Raw genomic sequence first — 11,137 nt, forward strand, 5'->3', positions numbered from 1 at the left:
ATAGTGTTTCCCCATTTTAATAATAAAGCATTTTCATTATTCATCAAATATACATTGATATAAGTCAATATACAAATAAAATAAAAAGGAGTAGGTGGCTTACTTTCATGTGTACAGGATCTTTTTGGTAGACTAGCAGGTGACTCCAGGAGTGTGAGAAGAGAACTCTGTCGCCACACCATCATTACACTTGGTTTTCAATGAAAGGTCGTTGAACACAGAACCATTCATATGCGACCTTGCTGATAGTTAACTGGTCTTAATGCTGGTCGTGCATAGGTGTAAACTTTGAGTTTATATGATGGATCACAGAGTGACCTGTGTGTGTGTGGAAGACGACACATCTCAGAGAATATCTGACCTATACTTTGCATGATTTAATAAAAAGAAGTTTAAATAAATGAACAAGCACAGAGTTTGAAAAGGACGTATTCCTCTGTATTTGGAGTAAAGGGATTATGTTACAATGCACATCATGTGAGAATGTGCTGAAGGCTAATCTGATTAAAGCAGAATTACATAAACTGAATGAAACATGAAATGAATCACATCCATGTGTGATGGTATTTCTGTGTTAAATAAGATTCAATGAAGTGATTTTAAAGGTCAAGTTTAAACTTTGTGTTAAATCATGTGATTGGACGATGTGACGTCCAGTAGAGAGGAGGGAGAAAGGGTCCGTGTGATGTTGTGTGAGAGGAGCAGATGTGAGATGTTCTCAGTGGAGACAGTAGAGGGGAACAGAGTCCAACCTGTGAACTGATTTGGTCATTTGTGGCTCGTCATCACGTCGCCGTGTTAGACGGTTCGTTCAGAAGGATTTCGACTGACATCATCCTTCACTGAATGCCCACCTGCTTTCCTGTCCAGTGATCATCATCACGGGGATGAGGAGTGTTGGCTTTATTAAAGTACAAAACCCCGCTGGAACACAAGACCAATAACTGCACGACAAAACAAGGCAAGAAGGCGCTCTGCGTTTGTGGCTCACGAGGGAAGGATTCCTTCACCTGAACTCAGCTCACTTCGACTGATTCCTTCACTGCAGCTCTTTTTATTGTCAGCAAGCAATCAATCATGAATATGCAATTACAAATACACGTGACCTTCTTAAGCAGGCATCTCTGAACATCAGTGTCTGTATTCTGTCTGTGCGTGTGTTTCCAGCTATACTATCCATAGACATACGACCTTTCAATGATCTTAAACTGTGTGTATGAGGCATGCAGAACAGCAGAAGTAAGAACAGTAACGTGCAACAGGTGTTGTCTCAGACGAACATTTAGTCTTGCAGTTTGAAGAAACAGACTAAAGCTATCAGGAAATTATCAGGTTGAGGCTGCTTCCTCTCATCTCATGGTACACATGCACACAGAATCTAATCAGACCTAATGAGGATGTGATTTTTATCAGCAGACAGATGATTATATATTTCTAAGCATAAATGAAAATATAAAAAATATCAATTCCAACATTCCCTCCTGTTTGTCGTTTGTGCCAGCTATTCGTAATATATAATTTAGTGAATTTTACAATTTAAGAAAGTTAAGCAGACTTGGGTTCAAGATGTTGTTGATGTGGCCCTCTGATGCAACTCAGGTTTCTCATGTGGCCCCTTGTAAAAATTAATTGCCCACCCCTGGTGTAGAGGGTGGAAATCAGCCAGGACAGCTCATGAAATATAATAATAATAATAATACATTTTATTTGAAAGCACCTTTCAAAACACTCAAGAGTAGAATAAAGCAACATAAAAGCAAGCAGTTTACAGAATCATAAAAGCACAAGACATAAATAAAATAGCAGAGTGGAGAGGTTATGTGGGTATGTGGGTACATTTATTTTGTACAAATGGGATTTGAGCTTGGACTTAAAGAGAGAGAAGGAAGAGATGTTTCTTAAATCAGGAGGTCGGGAACTCCAGAGTCGTGGAGCAGCTGAAAGCTCCCCGTGGTGGCAAGACGGGGGGAGGGGACGGAGAGTGAAAGGGAAGAAGAAGATGTGAGACACAGAGATGGGGCGGTGATCTTAACCAGGTCAGAGAGATATGGAGGAGAGAGATGATGAACAGCCTTAAATGTGTACAAGAGTATTTTGAAATTGATGCGACCGGGAGCCAATGAAGCTGCTGCAGGACAGGAGTGATGTGGTGGACAGAAGGGGTCCTGGTGATGATACGAGCAGCAGAGTCCTGGACGCGTTGGAGCTTGTGGGTGGATGTTTGAGTAAGACCAGAAAGAAGTGAGTTACAATAATCAGTCCGGGAAGTAACAAGGCGGTGGACAAGAATGGCAGCGGCATGTGGGGAGAGAAAAGGACGGAGACGATTAATGTTGCGCAATTGAAAACATGCAGACCGAGTAACGTTATTAATGTGTGAATTGAAAGATAGAGTACTGTGGAGGATGACACCCAAGCTTTTCACAGAGGAAGAAACGAAGACTGGCGAGTTATTGATAGTAACAGAGAAACTGTTGGTTCTGGATAATGTTGACTTAGTGCCGACCAAGAGGAGCTCGGATTTATTACTGTTGAGTTTGAGAAAATTAGAAGAGAACCATGAATTTAGTTCAGCTAAGCAGAGGGTGAGGGAGGACGGGGAGAGCAGAATCAGGTTTAGTGGACAGATGCAGCTGGGTGTCTGCTTACATATTATTGATTTCAGTTGTGTAAATCTACAAATCACACTGTAAGATAGAAACCCCTGCTGAGCAAAAGGAACAAAGGCTGCTCTCAGTTTTGCCAGAAAACATCTCGATGATCCCCGAGACTTTTGGGAAAATACTCTGTGGCCTGTCTCTGCTGCTCGTCCTCAGAAATGACGAGTATCTCAGCCTTCCACACAGTGAGCCTTTTCTCCTCATTCAGATTGTATCATGGACTTTAGGATCTGCTGTTTGATCTGTTCCTTCCATCTCTCCTGGTTTATTTCTCACCGATCTCACTTCCTGCAGTGACTACAATAAAAACATCCTGTTTGTGGAACAGCACGTGTGTCTGATCACTCTGCACTGCACGCTCAATACAAATCCCACCGCCAGTACGGACCTCAGTCACAAAGAGAAAGCCTCAACACAAAATATGCACAATACATGAATCCCAGCTGTCATGATGTGCGCCAAATTAATCCTGTTTTTTCTGTCCTTGCAGCGCTTTCTGTCATCTAGAGCCAGTTAATGTCTCCAGATCAGCTCTAAAGAAGTGCTGATCTTTGAAAATGAATCCACTGTGAGTGAGTGGACAAATGTCATTGTTTTTAAGCCCCACAGATACAATCATAGTCTAACTGTACAATGCAATGTAGTCCAAATAACCCAGCACATATACAGCAGTGAAGAGACAGAGGGGTCAGTGAGCAGGGACCTTTCAAAATGCTACAGTTTAGGTTTTACCTTTGGCAGAATCACACTCTTACTTTTCTGTGTTCGTGTATTTGAAGTGAAATTAAAGCTAATTAGAGCTTAATGGCATGAAAGTGAAAGTGGAAAGTGCTAAAAATACAGAATTATCCTTTTAAGTGAATCTAAACATTTTCCTTCCTCTGTCTAAAAAAGAGCTTCATCTCCTCTCTCTGTTTATACCAACTCTACTGTCTGACTGGCTTTTGGAGACTCAGATTTGAAGCCAAACAGAAAAATTGATTGATTGAATCTTTATTTTGAACATGTTGAAAAAGTACAACAACATAGAATTAAAAGAGACAAATGAACAAAGCAAAACAAAAGGAAAACGAGCAACCACAACTACAAATAACTTTCATGTTCAAAACGGAGCAGGAAGAAGCATAAGCTTATTTAATCCCACCCCTTTTCCACTATCTAGTATCAATAGACTACAGAAATACCTCATTGCAATTACATTATATGTTATGTGTAATTTTTATATATATACATATATGTTTCTATCTATCCATACATACGTACGGATATATATATATATATATATATATATATATATATATATATATATATATATATATATATATATATATATATATATACCCATACCAACATTCACGCGCACACACATGAAAATATTAGACAAGAACACCCTATCAAATCTCTACCTTTTCCCTGTACCCTGTAAAAACCATATCCTTAAACCGCTGTTTAAACTGCGCCATGCTTGGACATTGCTTCATATCTTTACTTAGTCTGTTCCACAGCTTCACTCCACACACAGAGATGCAAAAACTTTTTAATGTTGTACGGATACGAGGATGTTTTAAATTTAATTCCCCCCTCAAATTGTATCCCCGTTCCCTTTTAGAAAACATTTTTAGAATATTGTCAGGAAGCAGGTTATTTCTTGCTTTATATATAATTTGTGCTGTGAGAAAATGAACCAGATCTGTGAATTTTAGAATTTTTGATTTTAAGAATAGTGGATTTGTATGATCTCTGTAACCAGTTTTATGGATTATCCTTATGGCCCTTTTTTGTAATATAAAGATTGATGATAGCGAACATTTGTAAGTATTGCCCCAAACCTCTGCACAGTAATTCAAATACGGTGCAATCAGGGAACAATAGAGAATGTGGAGTGATTTGTGGTCCAGAATGTGTTTTACTTTACTCAAGATTGAGACACTTCTTGAAATTTTGTTATGTATATGATTTATATGAGACTTCCAGTTTAATTTATCATCTATAATCACACCAAGAAACTTATGTTCAAGTACTCTTTCAATTTCCACACCATCTACATGAATCTGCACTTGTGCATTTCTAAGGGAATTCCCAAATAAGATAATTTTAGTTTTACTTAGATTTAGCGATAGTTTGTTCCTGTTAAACCATTTTTTAATTTTGCACATTTCTGAAGTAATTGTATCCAGCAGCTCCTTTAGATTCCCCCCAGAACAAAAAATATTTGTGTCATCTGCAAATAATACTAATTTTAATATATCAGATGCCTTACAAATATCATTTATATAAATAATAAATAATTTTGGACCCAGTACAGAGCCTTGTGGAACACCACAAGCAATGTCCAAGCATGATGAGGAATGGACACCCAGCTTCACAAATTGTTTCCGGTCACTTAAATAATTTTTCACCCATTGCAGTACAACCCCCCTAATCCCATACCGTTCCAGTTTATTAATTAATATGTCATGATTGATTGTGTCGAATGCTTTCTTGAGATCCAGAAATACTCCAGCTGCATACTGTTTCTGATCTATAGCATTCGTAATCTCCTCAATTGATTCGATTAATGCCAGAGATGTTGATCTTTTTGATCTGAATCCATATTGACTGTCAGAGAGTAATTTATATTTATCTAAGAATTTGTCTAATCGTTTATTAAACAGGTTTTCTAGGATTTTGGAGAATTGTGGTAGTAAAGAAACAGGCCTGTAATTTGTGAAGTGGCGTCTGTCCCCGGTTTTATACAGCGGCACAACTTTAGCTATTTTCATTTTGTTTGGCACTTTTCCCGTCTGAAATGATAAGTTGCAAATATATGTTAGAGGTCCTACAATTCCTTCAATGACCTTCTTGACGATTTTCATGTCAATATCATTACAATCAGTGGATGTTTTATATTTACACATGTGTACAATGTCAATTATTTCTTTTTCCTCCACTGATGTGAGGAACATTGAGTTAGGGTTCCTATCAATCAGGTTTTCACTACATTCTACTGATGGCAGTGACTCAGGAATTTGTTCTGCCAGTTTTGGTCCAATATTTACAAAATAATGATTAAAGCTGTTGACCTTATCAGCAGTGTTTTCCATAATATTGCCATTATCGATAAAGTATTGTGGATAACTTTGTTGTCCAGAATTATTTTTAATGATACCGTTTAAAACATCCCATATTCCCTTCATATTATGTTTATTGTTGTTCAATATTTTACTATAATACTCCTTTCTACATACACGTATAATATTGGTCAACTTATTTTTGTATTTTTTATATTTATTTTCAGCTTCTTTTGTTCTTTGTTTTAGGTATTGCCTATAGAGTGTATTTTTCTTTTTACATGCATTTTGTAAACCCTTAGTGAGCCATGGTCTATCTGAATATTTGTGCTTTCTGTTGTATTTTATTGTTGGACAGTTTTTATCGTACAACTCCATGAATATTCTTAAAAATATGCCATATGCAATATCAATATCAGCTTCTTTGTACACCTTGTCCCAGTCCTGATTTAATAGATCGTTCTTAAATGCAGTCATAGTTTCTTCTGTCCTTACACGTCTGTATCTCAGTTGTTCTTCATGCTGATTTTTCTTATAATTAGTGTCATAAACTGCAAAAACTGGTAGGTGATCACTGATGTCATTAATTAATAATCCACTCACAATGTTGTTTTCCATATTGTTAGTGAAAATATTGTCAAGTAAGGTGGCACAATGTGGTGTAATTCTGCTAGGCCTGGTTATTTTAGGATGTAAACTCAAACTGTACATAGTGTTTAGGAATCCGTCGCTCATTTTATGCTTTTTTGGATTCAACAGGTCAATATTAAAATCACCACAGATAAACATAACTTTTTGATTTGTTTTAGAGAATATTTCCTCTATGAAGTCATTAAATACTTGAATACTAGAGCCAGGTGTTCTATATATACAGCTAATTATTACATTTTTTTCTTTTTCCTTATAAATTTCAATTGTTATACATTCTAGTAAATTATCAATTACAGTTGTCATACTTTCTACCACCTTGTAGTTTAGGTTTTTATCCACATACACAGCTACTCCCCCTCCACTCTTGTTCCTTCTATTTACAAAATTCACTTCATATCCCTCCAGTCCAAAGTCCATTCCTTTCTCCGCATTGATCCATGTTTCAGAAATGGCAATAATTCCAAATGGATTTGTCAACTCATTTAGATATTCCTTTATATTGTTGAAGTTGGCATACAGACTTCTGCTATTAAAATGGATTATTGATAATTTATTTTCCGTGTTGATGGTGTGCTTAAACTGTTCATCAGTGAAGTAGCAGCAGTTACAGCTGATGTTGTAGAAGAAATTATTTTCCGGGTCTATATCCTTTTCTAAGTCTAGAACATTATGGTCTGTGTATCGAAATGTTCTCAGTTCCAGATTATCATAAAGAGAATTCCAATGAGTCATGTTGATATTGTTGCCGGATGCAGATGAAGTTCTTTTGGACTGTGCCATGTGTTGTGTTGTGTGTCACGTCACATGTGTATTCATACCTCCAGAGTAAGTTGACCTCAGTATTTGTCCAGCTCTTCCATATTTCTGATGACCAACACTTTGGCTTGTTCCGGTGTTCCATTGAGTTTAATGAATACTTTGCAGTTGGTGGTCCATGTATTTTGAATTTTTCCCTGTTTCTTCAAGTAACGTGCTTTCCTGGCAATGTCCGCATTTCTTTTTATCAGATGTTCGTTCATGAAGACATCGGATCCTTTCAGTTTCCTTCCTTGTTTTAACAGTGCTGTTTTCTGTTTTCTGTTTGCAAATCTCACAATGATGGCTGGTTTGTCACTGTCATTTTTTCGGGGTAGAGGGTGGCAAGCCTCAATGTTGTTATAATCCACTTCCACACCTTTGGACCGTAGAAAGGTAACCACTTGATGCTCCGTGGAGTTGACATCTTCCTCTCCTGGCCCTCCTACATTGTCAGTGGCGACCGCCCGGGCGTATGACCGGGGTTTGATGCGAAGCCCCGTGATGATAACATCGTTCATCCGGGTGTCCTGCTCCAAATCCGCCACTCTGTTCTCCAGGTACGCCAGCCGCCGATCCTTCTCGGCGTTCTGGATGCGGAGAGCCTTAACTTCCTCGACCAGGTCCAGGATGGCTTTCTGCTGCAGTTTGACAGTAGAAATCTCCTCTGTCATAAACTCCAGCGACTTCTTAATATCGTCTCCTTCCTCGGCTGACAGAACTTTTTTCGGGCCCATGCTGAGAGACGCTCTTGTAGCGTTGCCGTGACGACCGGCTAGCTAGTTGATGCTAGCGTCCTTCCTCTCTCTCACCGCTACGGTTCAAAAACATCAACTTCTGAGTTTTCCAGAGGTCGCAAATGACGAGCCACCACTTCTGGACGGTTTCCCACACACGCTCTCAAAGATTAGTATCCCCGGAGAGATGCCGTTTTCAGGAGATATGTTAAGTTTGCCAACGTTTCATTCAGTGAACAATATCAATTGTTCACTGAATGAAACGTTGGCAAACTTGTTTTCTAACAGTAAACATTTTTCTAACATTTGTTTCCAGTTTCTGTCTTTTCATGTGTTGTCCCGTAATCTGAACTGGAGCCCAATGAAGCAGAGTGTAATCACCTCCTACGAGCCATCCTGTCACAGTGAGTGGAAGCTGCAGTATCATATACTGGCTCTTTGTCATTTACAATGTGAGCTATTCATGGTGGCCTAAAACAAACTGTGTGCACGCACTTGTTGTTAAAGGGAATCCTCCTGCAAAGCCACAAGTCAGCGTCACCTCTGTTTCCTGCTTGTCCAAAGTGAACCGTGATGAAAAGATGAATTCATACAGAAGTGAAGCAGCAGGATCATCATGGACGCACGAGCTTGTTTGTTTTGTGGCACCACAAGGGAGCCTGGAGTGACTGGAGCTCCACTGGATCATCACCAGTAGGAAGAAAAAAAACCACCACGTGGAACATTTTTGTAGAATCGTTGCAAATTTTCCAGCACACACTGGATGTGATCTGGGAATGCAGTTTCTTGCAACGTGCACTCAGATATTTATGCAATACTTCTGTAAGAATGCTGTTTGTTGACTTCAGCTCAGCATTCAGTGCAGGCATTCCCTCCAAGCTGATCACCAAACTTGTGGCTCTTAGACTCAGCAACTCCATCTGTACCTGGATCGTGGACTTTCTGACCAACAGACCCTGGCATGTAAGGTCAGGCCATAACTGCTCTACCACCATCACACTCAACACTGGCACTCCACAGGGCTGTGTGCTGAGCCCGTTCCTCTATGACTGCAGACCTCGGTCCAGATCCAACTCCATCATCCAGTCTGCAGATGACACCGCAGTGACTGTCTCATCAGAGACAATAATGAGTCTGCTACAGGGAAGAGTAAAGCACCTAGCTGTGTGGTGCTGACAATAACCTGCTCCTGAGTACCAGCAAAACCAAAGAGCTCATTGTGGACTTCAGGAGGGAGAACAGAGACCCCCATGTCCCCATCTACATAAATGGCACAGCTGTTGAACGGGTCTCCAGCTTCAAGTTCTTGGGGATCCACATCTCTGAGAATCTGTCCTGGTCAACTGACAACTCCAGCCTGGTCAAGAAGGCCCATCAGCGCCTTTTTTTCTTTATGATACTGAAGAAGAACCACCTGTCTGCTGACATACTGGTTAACTTCTACCACTATGTGATAGAGAGCATCCTGACCAACTGTGTCACAGTGTGGTATGGGAACTGTTGCTGGCCACAAGGCACTGCAGCGTGTGGTGAAAGCTGCCCAACGCATCACAGGGACTCCACTTCCTGCCATTGAGGATGTCCACAAGAAGAGATGTCTATGCCGAGCACACATCATTCTCGGGGACTCCTCTCATCCTGCCTCCAGCTCCTCCCCTCCAGAAGGTGCTACAGGAGCCTTCAGACTAAAACCAGCAGGTTTAGGAAGAGCTCCTCCCCCACAGCTGTCACCCTACACTGTTCACTGTTACAGTCTGTTCAGAGAGCTACGCTTCCACTGCTGTAGATATATTCATAGCACTCTGTAGATCTGTTTACCTCACACCGATACATCTGCATATATGTAGCACATCTGTATATTTGCTCTTATTGCACTTACTGATAAGATGCAAACTGTATTTTGTTAGCCTGTATTGGACATGTGTAATGACAGTAAAGTTTAATTCTAAATGCTAAACATTTAAACAAAAGCAGCTCCACAGCTACAGGAGAAGTTTTTAGAAGTGAATTTTAGAAGGCCAGTAAAGAGAGCATGGAGACAGATGGAGGACGCCAAATCCACTGAATCTACACGCTTCCTGTTTCCACCTCATCCTTCCAGTGCTCTACTATACTCCCTGCTCTCTCTACCACAGCTGCCTTTGAACTTGCCTGGGCCAGGTCTGAGTCCAGCTTTGGTACTCCTGCCAGGTCACATGACACAGGGGTGTGCTGTGATGTCAGCAGGCAGGTCAGTGGAGCCCTCTGGTGGTGGCAGTGAAACAGGAGGAGGCCTGAGAACAGACAGCATGTCAGGGTTTCTGGGTCTTTGACCCAGTATTCTTAGTTCATGTTCACTGTTTATATTCTGTCTGCTTCACCTCCTGTTTTATTGTGTTAGCCTTGGTCCATGTGCATTATGTTCCGTCCTCTTCCCGTTTATCATTAGGTCATTATGTTCAGCTGTGTACTCACCAGGTTCTAATCTCTCATCACTCAGCCTGTGTATTTATGTCCCTCAGTTCAACCAGTCCAATGTCGTGTCATTGATGTTATTGTGATGTTATTCTCGCCGCTGTTAGGTTGTCCTCTGTTCAGTTCCGTCAGGTCAGCCGGTCAGTTGTCAGTCAGTCTTTCATTCATCCATTCAGTCAGTCGTCCAGCCGGCCAGCCGTTTCCTACTTCTGTTCTGTTTGTTCACTCCATTGACAATAAAACACCAATCTTCACCTACCTGTGAGTCCAGCGTTTGGGTCCTCCTTCTTTCGTCCACGACCTCATCCTGACAGAATGACACGACCCGTGCCACGAAGACACGATGTGGACCCAGCGGACTCGGACCTCTTCGAGCGGCAGGACGCAGCGCTCTCCATTTGGGCGGAGAAGCTCAGGTGGAAACAGCGGCTCTTCTCAGTGAGGGAGCTCGTCTTCGAGGGGACTCGTCTGGCTCTGGGCGGGCCTCGGAGACGCCGCGGTCCTCCACCTGCTGCCTCACCTGCAGCGGAGCATTCGCCGCGGAGAGTGGGCGTCACAGGCCAAGCTTCGGCCGCTCGCTCTCCCGCTGCTCCGCTCCTCGCTCGCCCGCCAGCCGTTCTACTCACCGGACCTTCAACCTCGCCATGGCACAGCGGCTCCGCCTACCACCTCGGCTCAATGGAGGCTCCCGTGCCAGAGGCTCATCTGTTTACCCCGCCCGCTTCCTCTACCCGGAGAAAGCGGCACACACGCCACCGTAACATGGACTATTTCCAGCCACTCCCGGCGG

The sequence above is a fragment of the Diplotaxodon limnothrissa genome, linkage group LG5 (genome assembly GCF_057381915.1).
Source record: "Diplotaxodon limnothrissa isolate DT_005_m linkage group LG5, D_limnothrissa_male_GT1.1, whole genome shotgun sequence".
In the NCBI taxonomy this organism is placed as follows: domain Eukaryota; kingdom Metazoa; phylum Chordata; class Actinopteri; order Cichliformes; family Cichlidae; genus Diplotaxodon; species Diplotaxodon limnothrissa.